Source organism: Gallus gallus, chromosome 12 (assembly GCF_016699485.2).
Source record: "Gallus gallus isolate bGalGal1 chromosome 12, bGalGal1.mat.broiler.GRCg7b, whole genome shotgun sequence".
Taxonomy (NCBI): domain Eukaryota; kingdom Metazoa; phylum Chordata; class Aves; order Galliformes; family Phasianidae; genus Gallus; species Gallus gallus.
The window spans coordinates 7,276,965-7,291,693 of NC_052543.1; the positions used below are offsets into that span (position 1 = coordinate 7,276,965).

Here is a 14,729-nt window from a genome sequence, read left to right on the forward strand (position 1 = left end):
AATAACAAATACTGGAGGGAAAAAGTTCTTTATTCTATTTTCAGCTATTTACCATATGCTGTTACAAAAACAAAACGAAAAAATGAAGGTTATTCTGTGGTCAGCAGCACATCCTACTATTTCCAGTGCGTTTCTGCATGCCCTTTTTGCTTCTTCGGCATTTTTAACAGTTTAACTCTGTTCGCAGGATAAATTAAGCGCAGAGATTAAAAGCTTGTCACTTTCTGTAAACTGTATTAATTATGCATGGAGTACATGTAGTCTGTGCTTTCAAGAGCTTTCTCCAATCATGTAGCACTGTCAAATGGGAAACCAAAAGTTTAGTCTGATGTGCTGTAAATAAGGAAGTGAGTAGTTAATATTTCAGGAAGGAAATGGTATCATAATATAAATATTGGGATTAAAATATGTAAAGGTGTTGATCCCAGACATGCTCGATACAGATTTTAACATTCAAAAATAAATACATTGTTTACTGTGTGACTTTAGGATTCCAAAACTGTACTGTCTTTCATTAGTAGTAAAAGGTTAACGCATGCAGTTCACTTGGTATGGTTGTGTAGTGTGTTGCATTCTTAATTATTGCTTTTGAACATGGTATGTATATGTAATTTAGGGACTGTTTATGCTCCCAGAATACACAGATTTTAAATTATAGTTTTTAATAATCTGTGGGATTTTTTAAAGACTGATATAATTGTATTTACTATGTACTGCTGTACCAGATGACTCTGTTAACATACAAGGCACAATTTGTTGCTTATTTTTCTAAACAAAAAACAAAAAATCAGCTCCCCCTCAAACCAACTGGCAACCCTCCCTCCTCCCAGAAAACATCAAGAAGTTCAGATGCCTAAAAAGAATGTGAACTAAGCCATGTAATATGGCTGAATTTCCCTGAAGGAGGAGGGAGGTGTCAGTTACGATTAATGTGAACAACATTTATGGCCCTCGAGATGTGACCTCTCGTTACAGTAAATGTGACAGCATGAATTACTTTCAATTACAGTGAACTGCATTCAGCTGCATTAGTTCTGACACACCTCAGTAGGAGATTGCTGCTTTGATAGCTTTACCAAAGGAAAAAACAGCAGAACTTTTGAGTGCAAATGTACACATCACTTAAACAAGACCAGTAGATAGATGTTGGTAGTGATGTATTACTGCCTCAGGTTTTACACAGTTCTGTTACATCATTTGTTATTTTTATTGCCTTGTGTGCTGGAGAATATGAAAACTACCTTTTTAATATGGCATATATAGTAAATGTAAGTGCTGAAAATTATTAAAGAAAAAGAATTAGATGAAATCTCCTTTTTTTTTTTTTGTCAATAGTAACCTTCACCTTTACTGGGAGTTTTAACTAAGATTTACTGGCTATCAGCGTGTCCCATTTAATATGGCTTATCTCCATTTAAAATTAAATTATCAAGTTAATCTAGAAAACTAAAGATATCACCACAGAATATATTTCATTGCATGAAAACAGTTGTTATAACGTCACTATGTTTTTCTTCAAGGTTTAATTATCATGCTTCAGTTTATACCTCTAAGCTTTCACAGAAAATAAAAGATGCCCTAGGCTGAAGTCAACCTTTCACTTTTGCTACAGAGGAGATGCCATCTATTTCACGCTGTGCTAAGTATTCCATCGAAACATGAATAAAACAATGCCTTTGGCAATTCATAAGTTAGAAATAACACTGAGCTAAAGAAATAGCTTTAATTAAAGCATTTTGTTCCTGTTTGAGGACTTGATCTTGCAGAGTATTGGGTGTCTTTTCTGCAAAGATGAAGACCCTCAGCTCTTTCCAAATTCAAGGCGCTGGGTTTTGCTGTGGAATTAGATGCCAAAAAAATTGCAATGTAAAATTGCCCATTAGAAAAAGAGATTACAGAATTGCATTTGCCTGTACTAAAGTGAGTCTGATTTAATGCCTTCATCCCCTGTTAACTGTTTCAAACCTCAATTTTTCCAGTAATGACACTGGCCATTGTATATTGTAGTACTGGATTGTGGAAATACTTTTAAATGTGTCAAATAGCTATTTCAAAGATCAGTATATAGCATAAACTTATTTCTATATCTCAGCATTTTTCTAGGCCATTAAGAAGCAAATATTTGTATCTTAGTTGTTATACTTAATAAAACCTAGAATAGAATTATAAAATGTTAAGTGCTTTCTCTAAATCCCTGAAACAGTTGGAGTTCTAACGTTATCAGTTCAACTTGTCTAACTGTAGAATGCTCTTACTTAGACACTCAGCTTAATGAGAGGTAATGAAGATTCTTATTTTTATTGTATGTTTGTATAACAGAATTCATTGCTGTTATAATGTTTCTTCCCTGTTGTAAGCATTTTCCTACAGGAGAGGAAACATGAAAGACTTACAGTAGATGGAAGACAAAAAAAAAAAAACCTCACAAAAAAATGACTTTGTGGCCCAAACCTAATATTCTACCCGTACAAAGAATGTATATCACTTTTTGGGTTAACAGATGACACTTTTAGCTGTAATGCATAGACTTCAATTTTTTGGATGTACACACCACCTATCAACTCTTCCTCTCTCCTCAGCAAAATGGCAAAGTCTGGATGGAGTCTCTAGATTTGGGCCATGTAGGCTGAGTCATTCGTAGAACCATCAGGTTCTCTTGTATAGATAGAAACACATAATGTCTAATATGAATTTCTGAGCATGTTTCCATAGAATGTATGAGATTAAATTAGCCAAGCTTAGAGGGAATTCCTAATGAATATGCTTTTATTTTTACAAGTACTGAAGTACAAGAAAATATGGAAGATATCAGATTGACTGCACATTAACATCTTGAACAAATGGGTGTTGTTGAATTTCTGTGCATAGAACTCAACTGAACTGTGATTTGTATTAGTAAAAACAGTAGGTTTCCCTCACCTACTTGGGAGGGGTTTTGGCAGACATGAATACAATTCTCTAGGGGTGAAAAGTTGAACATTTTTCAGAAATTAACAGCTCTTGTTCTGTGTAATTACTTTTGAGACCACAGCTGTAAATATGTGTTAGGGTCTGACTTGCTGAATGGATGGCAGAAAGTTTCAGGGACTGTGACGCTTTACATTAGGTGGGGAAAAAGCAAGTGTTGGTATGTTCAAACTCTCATATAGAGACAGTGAACTGGAAACCATGTCAGAGCAGTTCCTAATGTATTGTTACAGACTGCGAGTTCTCTGGAAATCAAAATTAATCTCCAAAATAAGAAAAAAAAAAAAAAAAAGACTTAGATGGAGTTCAGATGAGAATAATAAAAACCAAAACATAATCTTCCTGGTAAAGACTGCTGTGTGTGGATAAGTGGAAAATGAAATAAGAAACTCAAAACCTAGATACATCTCCTGGGATGCCAAATGGCATAGGAAAGAAAGGAGGGAATACTTTTGATATAACCTTCAAATTGTAAGGATACTCTTAGAAGTGTTTTAGATTTTCTGAGCACTGCTTACTGCCTTTAATATTAAGGCTAGCTAGATGATTAAAAAACAAATAAGCATAGTCATCTGCAGGATCTGGAGCTGTAATTGCAGCAGCCACTGGAGAGGCACTAACTAATGTTAGTAGCATTCCAAAGGATAGAAGGAAAACTGATTCATCTGTAGAGAAGAAAGAAGTTTTGGCTTCAGGGCAAGCAGATGCTTATTTTCCTTTATATCAGAAGTTAAAGATTTTTATCACCAAGGTTTGATCTGTAGATCACAGGAAATGATGTAGTTATTTTATACCAAGTCTAATACACTGCCTTTGAATAGTTTAAAAAGAACTTTTGGGATGTATTACATCAGAAATCTTTTTTATTTGGATTGAAAGGTGAATTACAGAACGAATGAAGAACAAATAAATACTTTTTTCAACTTTACTCAAATTTTTTCAGTTTAGTTTTTACTGCCTTGAGTATTCCTGGTATTTCACCAATGACTATAGGTAACATTCCTGGTAGTTACTTCTTTCTAAAGTAGTGCATTTACTGATATTTCTGTTGAACGTTTTTCTATCAAGACATACAGGTTAAAATAGAGAGTAATTCTTCAGCACAGTGCCATTTACCAGAGCCTAGCTATTGTAATGTTTAATTTTAAAATGAATTTTCAGAAGAGTGGACCAATATCTCTACCTGAGCAAGGCTGAAATGGAAATGCGCATGTCACTCTGATCTTGTTTGTGAACTGAACTAAGTACAAATTGATCATTTAGATGTCCTGTTTTTCCTTTTTTTTTTTTTTCCTTTGAGCTCCTTAATGTATAGAGGAAACTATTCCACATCTTAACTCTTTTTCTTGTGCTCTACACTTGCAAAGAACATACAGCCTACTTTCCTGTTACTATAGGGAGCACAGGGTTTCCACTGAGCAGTATTATGGCAGAAGATGGCAATTCTCCTACCAACCGTATTATTTCTAGAAATCTGTATTTTCTTGATTATGAAACAGCCAGAACAATCTGACCCTCACAAGTATGATGCATTAAAAATATGCTGTTCTCGTGTTCATTGAACCTTCTGTTCCAGTTGAAAGAATTATAGACGTCTCTCTTTCCATTGTTATACAAATACATAATTACTTGCCACGCAAAATAGGAATTACCCTGCCTAGTGTTGCTGCAGGAAAATACCATTTGGTTCAGAAACAACTTGTTCAGCAAACAGACAATCAAGGGTAAAGTTGTACTTTCACATTGTTGTGGGTGTTGCAGATCATTCATCTGTCAGTTTGGATACTTTTTTTTTGTTCTTCACATCTTTGTTCTGGACAGTGTCTGCAAGAACTGTTCTGTGCTGCCCTCTCCTATAGTTAAACGTTTATTTTATTAGCATTGTTGCTGTTGACATTTTTATAGTTAGATTTCCAATGTTCTGGCATACTGTCTGCTCATAAGTAAAGCGATCTTCTCAGACTTAGTATGAGAATTATTTCTATCGTGAAGTAATGCATATTGCCTACCAACAAATATACATAAATTAACGGATATCTAATTGTTTAATTTTTTTTCTAGAAGAAAAATAATTCCTAAGAGATTATAGAGCACATAATGTGTCATTGCCAGAAAGCCTTTTTTTTTGCAACGAAGCTTGCATGTTATTTACCTACCATACTCCTCCTCAGTATACAAGTGTTGTATCCACATTGTTTGTTGTATTCAGTATGTTTTGCATGAAACTCTAGCGATGCTCTGATGTTAGGAAACATTAAATAAGAAACAAAACCAAAATATGTGTTTCTTTCTTATCAAATTTCTTAACAGTATTATCCCAGTATCCCAAATCCCAGAGTACTTTCTAACTGATTTTTTAATAGTACTTTGGTTCTGTGGTCTCTCCCACTTTATTATTCCACTCAGTTTCAAATCATGCAGAGGAAAGAAAAAAGGAAAAAAAAATGCATCTTGTGGACAGAGGTCCTTGAAGATTCTTGCCGGGGAGGGGAAAAGAAAGTGAGAAGGACAACAAGGGGAAAAAGATGGTAAACAGTGAACTACCATTCCTTGAAATATTTCTGCATGTAGGCTTAGGCTCCATCCAGATACTGTGGGGATTTGGGGTTTAGATACAATATTTGAAATTTAAGTCATCTCCCTTCAGTGTTCATGAAAAAAAAAATAACATCCCTCTGCTTGCTTATGAAAAAAAGCCTCAAGTTATTTGCTTTTTTAATTTTCCAAGTAAGATAAATGAAGGTGTTAATAGTAAGTCGCATACTTGTTGAAGTGCTTTTGGGGAGCACTGCTTTCCCACTGAGAAAATTGGGAAGGGAAGAGACCATTAGAGACAATATGCAAGTAGAATTGGTTGAAGACAATGTGGTGTGTGATCTTTTTTGATAGTTATTAGTTTATTTCAGTGTTGGGAATGAATTAGTAAAATACTCCAGCAATGCAACCATTATAGTTTGCGTTGATTTAATTACTATTTTTTTACTCAACTTTGGTGGTTGTTTTTTTTTTTTTTCATTGAACATTCTGGTACTTCTCTACTGAAGAGAAATGAGTTAATCTTAAAAAAAAAAAAAGGGCTTGTGACTACTCTCAGAACATTTCACAGAGTGCATGTGTATTCTCTTCTACATCCTTACTTCACTGATTTTCCTTACTTTGCTTATTTTCTTGAATATCATCAATTAGGTAAGAGGGCAGTAGAAATGTACTCAAGTAATTTGAATTGTATTCCAGTTATGCTTTATTGCTTGCTTGGCCTGCTTTCTCTTGTGCATTTCAGATTCTTTGGCACACTATGTTCAGTTTTCAGTTGGAGTTCAGGGTTGAATCTTTCACATCACTACTTATTAGCAGCTATACAGCTTGCAATTTACACCTTATAACAATATAGCTATTGCTAAGTGATTATTTCAAATCCCCAAATACTGTACACAGAACAACTCAAATTTTCCTTTCCAGAGTTAAATGCTTTTTTTTCTGAAGAGTTCCTTTTTTGATAATTTTTCAGTAGATGATAAAGTGGTGGGTCTATTGGATTTCATCACTCCTGAGCACTTTTACAAAATCATGTTATTTACCTTGTTCCTTCAAAACTAGATGAATTAGAAAAACTGTCCTTACAGGGTTATGTAAAGGAGTGGCAATGATGTGTAGTAACATACATACGGAACGCAGAAAAATTTTGTACAGAGTGTACAAAAATAGAGTGGGCCTACACAGATGCCTGATATCAGTAGGAAAATTTGTCGTCTGGAGGCAACATTTTTGACTGTATTGTGGATAGTTTATAGAACTGAGGTGTGTAACTCTGCCTCTGTAATTCCACAAGGTAAAGTGGAAAAAACATGATTAAATGTATGAGAAGTGATCACACTCAAGAGTGAAACACAGATCTACATCACATTTAGGGGAAGTGACTACAGGAAATAATGGAAAAAAAGTAATTAGTGTTTAACATGATCTGTTTAGTCATATATCTGTGGCTGCCAGAATCTGTCAGCTGAAAGCATGGGCATTTGTGCTACCCAAAACTGTCTTTGAAAATTGAGATAATGTCTTAGTGGCTTAAGTTATTCAAATGCTGCTTCAGATGACGTTGGTCGAAAAGGGAGTTGAGGAAACTTACACTTGAACTTAATTACGCTTCAGCATATAGCTCACACATCCATTTTCTTCACCTGCTGTACTCAGTATTTCTGAGATTTCCTATTATGCATTCTTTTCTCACAAGCATGTGTGCCTGCTTCAGATTAGAGAGGGGAACTGCTAATTGTGACTGTACCAAAAGATTGTGGATTCACAGTTTAGATGAGATGAAAGCATTTTGTGTTCTCTTTGGAAATGGTGTTGCTGCTGTGAGTGAGATTTGTCATTTGACAGTGCTATTAGGAACAGGAACCCCTTCAGTTTTATATAAAACTGGTTTAAAAATGCTTACAGTGCAGCAACTACTTGCCGTCAGCAGTACCTTCTAAATATAGAATTTGCATTTGTTATTGACTCTTAAATATCAACCTTGCTATCAGACGTATCAGCGGTAAAAGCTTCAAACCATGTGGATCTCTGGTGTTATGATGGTGTCCTATAATGTGCCTTCGAAGGCTTGAGATATTTCTGAGGTTTGTGCCAAGTTCCTGTACAGAATTGCCCTGGATTCTGCTTCTAAGCCCAATGTATTCATTTCAGTTTTATTCCTACAGACTTTTGCAACTGTGGCAGAAGCTAAATTTCTTATACTTGTAGTAGTAGTTTATGTAAATGAAAGAATTTACTTCGACTCTGACCACTGGATAGTATCATAAAGGTTAGGAAATGTATTCTCAGATTTTCCCTAGGTAAGCTTCTGAATGCATAAAAACATATTACAGATTTAATATTAAAACATGAATTAGCCACCTCAGTACTTTTTCCCCTACTGCCTTTTGAGTTGTGGAAAATAAATCTCAGGTCATTTTCCACACCTTTATAAAAGGTTTTTCTTTAGCATATATTTCTATATGGAGTGCCTTCTAAATAGAAATATTCAGCAGTTACTGTGTAAGGAAGACAACTGCTACTCAATTAGGGTATGCTGGCTGCACAAGCCAAATCCTGTTCCACATGGGAATCCTAGGCCTCAGAAAACCTGAGGTCCTGAGGTCTGTTTAAACCTTTGTACTTTGAGATGTCAGGACTAGGGTGTCCTGGGAGCAATTTAAGATCAGGAACCATTGCTGGTCACACATAAACGTGAAATGGTCCTGTGTAAATGGAGCATCATATGCCCTTGAAAACAATGCCTATTGGTTCCTCTCTGTATTAAGGAAGTGTAATTATGGGTCATTAATTACATTTTCTGAAGTTCCTTTTTCTTTCTTTTTCTTTTCTTTCTTTCTTTTTTTTTATTATTATTATTACTTGCTGCTGAACTCTTCTGTCAAAGTAGAAGCTGTACTGACAAGAGTATGAATTCAGGTATCTGACATAGTTAAGTGTGATAGTTGTATTCCCTCAGGTAAGCTAGGACTGGTCAGGAAGGCACAATACAGCTTAATGGGACTGATCAGAATTCAAATCCTTAAAAATTGTTTTTCAAGCCTTCCCTCCCTTGCTTGCCATTACAGAGATGAAGATATAGTTGACCCACAATTTATCAGTCAGTTCTTGAGTGATATGGAATTCTAATCTTTCTAATGAGGGGGACGTAATTTCACATCTAAAGTGGAAAGTGCATCATTTCATTAGCTTTAATAGTACAGACAAGTAAAGTTTCAGTGCTTTTCTCCTGTTGGCCGATACACAGATTTTATGTTTGTCCTTTCATTTTCCATTTTGGGAAACTGATATAGCGTTATCTAAGTAAGAGATAAGACATATTGGGGAGTAAACAAATTTATTTATTATTTATTTACTTATTCATTCTTTTTTAGTGTGGTGTAGCTTACAAATGGTTTTAAGGGGAAACCAGATATTTGAAGTGAGAAGTGAAAGAACTGTGTTAAGAAATTCTGAACAGTTACTTTTATGCCTTCTTATAAATGCTCTGTTTTCCTTATGGCAGAATTTGGAAAAATGGCTGTTTGTCAAAAGCATGAATGGCTTTGTATGTTGTCACGGTATAGATCGCACATCTTAATTAGTAGCACAATTGGTTATTAATCCCCAGATAAAGAAAAAAGATAAAAGTCAAAGCATCCGGCTTTCTGTATGGCTGAGCTGAGGAATACTGATCAGTTGAGTTACTTTACTTAAATTGAGACAATTCATCTGATAAGGAGTTTTTATTCTGATAGATGCATGTTACTGTGGATGCAAAAATGTTTCCATAAAGTTAAGACTTTATGAAATTTTCAGTGTCCAGGGAATAGGAATTAATCTGAGAAATCTCTTAATTATGTAGCGTAATATGTGAACAATTTTTGCAAACCATTGACTTTATTTTTAAGCAATTTTCTTGTGAGATGTCTTAAGTTCTGTGCTGAGTTTCAGCTTGTCATGTTAAAATATGTAGCAGTAGCTTTGCCTATTTCTTTTGGAGATTCTGAAAATACGAAGATAATAAATTATGACTAATATATGCCATCTGGCAAGGGTGGGAAAAAAAATTCTTCCTGAGCAACAGGGTTTCTGCTAAGCTGATTTACTTAAAATAAAAAAGCAAACACATTTCTTCACTGAGAAAATGTTCCAACAACTTCCCTGAAACTCAGTGGGTACGGGTAGCCTTTATTTTGTACTAAATGATCGGTCTTAGCATGGAGCTTGTTGGCCCCTTGCATGATGAGAAGGGCAATGGAACTAATCAGTGTTGTTCTTGCATCACAAGTTCTTATAAAGATTACTGAGCCTTAGTGGATTTGAGCAATGTTAACAAAAGTGTGAGACAGCCTTGCAGGAATCAGCCTGCAGTAAAGAGGGCCTGGTTCTGTGTGGAAGCAAATCTGTGAACGAGCTACTGTTAATCTGTGCAGCATCACGGATTCTCAGAAACAGCCAGATTTTGGTGCTTCCTGTCATCTTGAGATTTACAGCTATCAGTTTTTAATCTGCTACTTTTGTAATGCTATATAGAATAAATGCCATAGTAGACATTTATAATTATATAAAATTTCTAATTTAATCTATGGTTCCTAGAATGGAAATGGTCTTTTCAATACGGATGTTCTTCAGGGACTCAGGCATATGTATGTCCTTATTTAAGTTCAGTTGTTTTATGTCTTAGCATTCCTACTTCCATTTTTAAAGGAATAAATTATTCACTTAAAGATCCCAAATAATAGGAATAAAATAAAAACGTGCATGGATATTTCTTCACTATAGAAAAAAATAGGAAATGCATTCCTCTTTTAAAACTGCAACGTTCTGTCTGGATCTTTAAATTATCACTTGCTGCCTTAATTCTGCATAGCAAAACTACTCCTTCAGCCCTTCCAGTAATGCTGAAAATGGGATAGTTAAACTTGATTCATTCTTGATTAATGCTTGCTTAAGCTCTGGACGTTCCTGGTGATGTGTGGCCATAGATGTGTGTAGGCTGCAGAGGAAAGATTGATGTCACTAAAGATGGGCAGAAGGTTTCAAGAATGCAAGGAGGGACTGCCAGTACCTTCCTGAGGGCTAGCAGGTTGTCAGCTTTGTGTTAGAACATCTGTTGGCTGCCCACTTACTGAAAAACAGAGTGTAAGGAAAGCACAGCCCGTACTTTGGGTGCTGTTGTTAAATACTGGGCCAAATCACTCTGGCCACTGTGGAAGATACAAAGTGTACTTAAAAAAAGAGTGAGTGTGCAAGAACATGGAGGAAGGGAGAAAAATGAAAAGAGAAGAAGGAAAAAGGAAGAAAGAAACGTAGTGCTGAGAATAATAGTATTCTGTAGTAGTAGATGTATACTAATGAGTTCCTTATATTCTCTCAAGTTTTTCAAGAAATTGTTTCTCTTGAAACGCTCACTGGCTGTTCTGTTAAAAAGCATCCTTCCTTTGTGCCATTGACTCAGTTAATGGCATCATCCTCAGTTCTGTCTTGTATCCATTATGAATATACATATCTCGGGGCAAACCCTGTAACTGGGACGTGCATTTCTATTCTTCCACAGAACTTCAGGAAAACTCTCCCATGATGTTCAACACTGTGCAAACTTCAGGGGCTTTTGCATATGGAGTGGATGTAGGTAGTCATACATGTCCCAGTTCTATCTGTACCTTCCTCTGTGCTCACATAAGAATTATTTGAAATAGATTAAAATAGTAGAAATATGAACTGGGGATTATCTAGAACTTTAGCTCTTATCAGGACAGTTGCCAGTATGCTGTCAGATCAGCTGTACTGTTGCATAGCTGTATCTTCAAAACTTCTTGCCTTGAAGCCACCTGTTTGGGTGTTACATTGCCCTGTTGGTAGAGAAGTCTTTGTTAATTCCAAACTTGGAGCTTGTGGCTCTTTTCCCACGTGTTACCATCTGCTACTTCGTATTTGGCTTCGTCATCTTTGTAACTCCCCTTAAGTAGTTTTTGTCCACTGTTAAACATTACTTAGCCTACTTTTTGATGGAGGGAAGATCTTTCCTTCACTGGAATTTGCACTTTATCAGCGTTCTTTTTGAACTAAGGAGCCCAACACTGTAGTATCAGCACAGCCTCGGCACTGTGTAGAGGTAGGATAGTAATTTCCCACAGTTTGTTGGGTGTGCTCAGGAATTTCTAATGCAGCTCAGTATACAATTTGTCTTACTTAAAACCAGCTCATTTAACTTGGTTCTCAGTGTGATTTGCAGGTTCTTTCTCAACCTGTCTTGATGAGTGGGATTATTCTACCTGAGGTACAGAATTTTACATTTCTTCTTTTTGAAATTCATGAAGTTTCTGTTGGTCCAGCTGTCATGGTTTCTTAAAGTCCCTTTGCTTTGACACACACAGGCTTCTTCGATTGCTTCAGGCTCTGAAATTCAGAATGCTCTGAGTGCAGAACTCACCACCCTGCTGTGCAGCTGTGGACGTCCTGTTGCCTTGATCCCCACGAGTTTAGCATTATGTGGAGCTATCTTGTGAATTTAGGGAACAGAGTGCCAGTGTATATTTATTTTTCATTCTTTCTTTTTGTGTTAGGGTTGTCTATCCCTTTTATAGCACTTCTCCCCATCCTGTATACATTGCATGAGATTGATATAGCAAATCTGAAACAGTAAAACTAAAATGACTAAGAATGAAAACTTACCATAATGCCTCATAAAAGCAAATTTACCAGCTGTATTATTACCCACCCAGAGTTCTAGCTTGCTTTGGAATGGCCATCCTAATGCCTGTTGTCTTTTTAATTAATACCAACTGATACTGATCTTCAGTGGGCCAGTGCTTATCTTTGTCATACCCTGCTTGTATTTTTCATAGAAGCATAGAATCATTAAGGTTGTAAAAGACCACTAAGATCTTCTAGTCCAACCATCAACCCATCACCACCATGCCCACTAAACCACATCTATCATCTTACAGCATTTTTCCAAAAGAAGGCAGGATAGGAGGAGTAGGATTCTATTACGTTGATTCTAGGCCAAGTAGAGCACACTTGGAAAACAGTACTTAGAAAAAAAAAGTAAGAAATCATCTTTAGGCCTACAGCCTAGGGTAAGATTGAAAAACTGGAAAATAGTCATTGTGCATCCCAAAAAAGTATATTCCCCAAATTCTATCCACTGATAATAAAAGTGGTTCGTAATGGTGATAAAATGTGATTTCCTCATGTCTTCGCTGCCCCCAAATGCTTGTTTTTATTATATTTGTATTATTATTTCCAGTCTTGCTTGAAAGGTTCAACTTCACTGTAATTGCACTGAAACTGTGATATCATTTTTCTCCCTGATCTGTTAACCAGAAGTAAAAGGCTTGTCACAGTAAGAGTTATCACCACTGGGTTTAAAAAATTTGCTTGCTCTAGATCATATATTTCTTGAATAGGATGTTTGCAGTACTGATTAAGAAATAGGAACCAGTCCTGCTTCCATAGGAAGGTAAGAAAATCAACAGGAATAAGACCATGTATTTTAAAAGATAGGGGTTAAGTAGTAGAACAGATGTGAACTGTAGCATTCAAATGAACAGCAGGACCATTAAGCAAGTTACACTGGGAAGAGGGTTGGTGCCTAGCCCAAATAGCTGTAAAGCATTAACACTTTCTGTGAAGATGAGCAGGAAGGGGCAAAGATACTTTTTAGAAAAGAGTCTGATAGGTTTATGGTGGGTTCATATTACATCTTTGCCTGTAGTAACATCTGAGTGGGCATAACGGCCCAGAAATCTGATCATAGAATCATAGAATGGCTTGAGATGGAAGGGACCTCAAATACCTGATTGTCACCCTCCTGCTGTGGGCTGGGGTTGCCACCCACCAGATCAGACTGCCCACAACCCCATACAACCTGGCCTTGAGCATCTCCAGGGATGGGGCATCCACAGCTGGTACTGGCAGCCTGTGCCAATGCCTCACTACTCCCTAAATAAAAAATTTCCCAATATCTAACATAACTCTCTTCTCTTTTAGTTTAAAACCATTTCCCCTTGTCCTATAACTATCAGCTTGTGTAAAAAGTCCCCATCCTGCTTGTAAGCTCCCTTCAAGTACTGGAAGGCCACTATGACATCTCTGGGGATCCTTTTCCTCTCCCAGCTAAACAAGCCCACCTCCCTCAACCTTTTTTCATAGGAGAAGTGCTCCAGTCCTCCAGTCAACTTTATGGCCCTCCTCTGGCCCTCTCTGACATTGTCCACGTTCTTCTTGTGCTGGGGGACCTACACCTGGACATAGTGTGAGAGGGTCTCATGAGGGCAGATTAGAGGGTGGCAGTCCTCTCTCTCCCTGCTGCCACCCCTCTGTTGATGTGGCCCAGGATACTCTTGACCTTCTGGGCTGTAGGAACACAATGCTGGCTCATGTCAAGCCAGTCCTGCTTTCCTTTCATGTTAATGAGTTGTTGACATTTGCATATATGAAGGTTCCTCTCTTTTGTTTCACGTTTTCTTTTACTATTCTGGCTACTGATATGTATTTTGCCTATAGCAAATGCCAACCTAATATTTTTGTCTTCCTTATGTTGTCTTAAATTATTTATCTTTCTATACCCAAGTTAGAGACTTGTATATAGGGAGACTGAAATAGCTGTTATTGTGGAATGTATACATGGTAGAACTTGGCTGGATTTCAGCATTTTTGCAGTATGGTTCTCAGGAGCACTCATAATTCATGTTATTGTTATCTTTGTTGTGCTCTCTGATCAAAGAAATATAATGGCTATTCTTTCACAGAGCATTTGTAATTCTCTGACATCACTTGTATCTTGTTACTGTGTAATTGTTCCAGTTTATCAGTGAAAAATTAGTAAGTGGAAGAGACAAATTTGAAATTGGTGTTGGGAAAAATAACAGGAGAATATGGTGGGTAGGAGAAGGATGTTCATCATTGTCACTGGGGCAGAAGAGCTCATGCAAAACAAGGTAGCTGAGGAGAAGCTGCCTTGGGTGAAGCTCTGTAATCCTTGTTTTCTGACGGTAATCTTTACTGAGCAATTACAGTCCGTATAATTAACACTGTGTATGATAACAGTGAGCAACATCCGTAAGTGCCTGAAGAAGTTTTAAAAAAATTGAATCATTCTGTGTCTTGTATTCATAGCTCTAATGTTTGCATAATGTCAGATAAGAAGGCAAGTATTATACAAAGCAATGAAATGATGATTTCTGAAGGTAAAAAGAATAAATGTGTTAATTGATCTGTTCTGATAGCTGCGATTTTTA

The 14,729-nt window shown here is 36.5% G+C and overlaps 1 protein-coding gene across 20 annotated transcripts in view; it reads left to right on the forward strand.

Moving 5' to 3' along the window:
• Positions 1-14,729, forward strand: part of CACNA1D (calcium voltage-gated channel subunit alpha1 D) — a 165,734-nt gene that overhangs the window by 45,091 nt on the left and 105,914 nt on the right. The gene's annotated exons all lie outside the window — the stretch shown is intronic.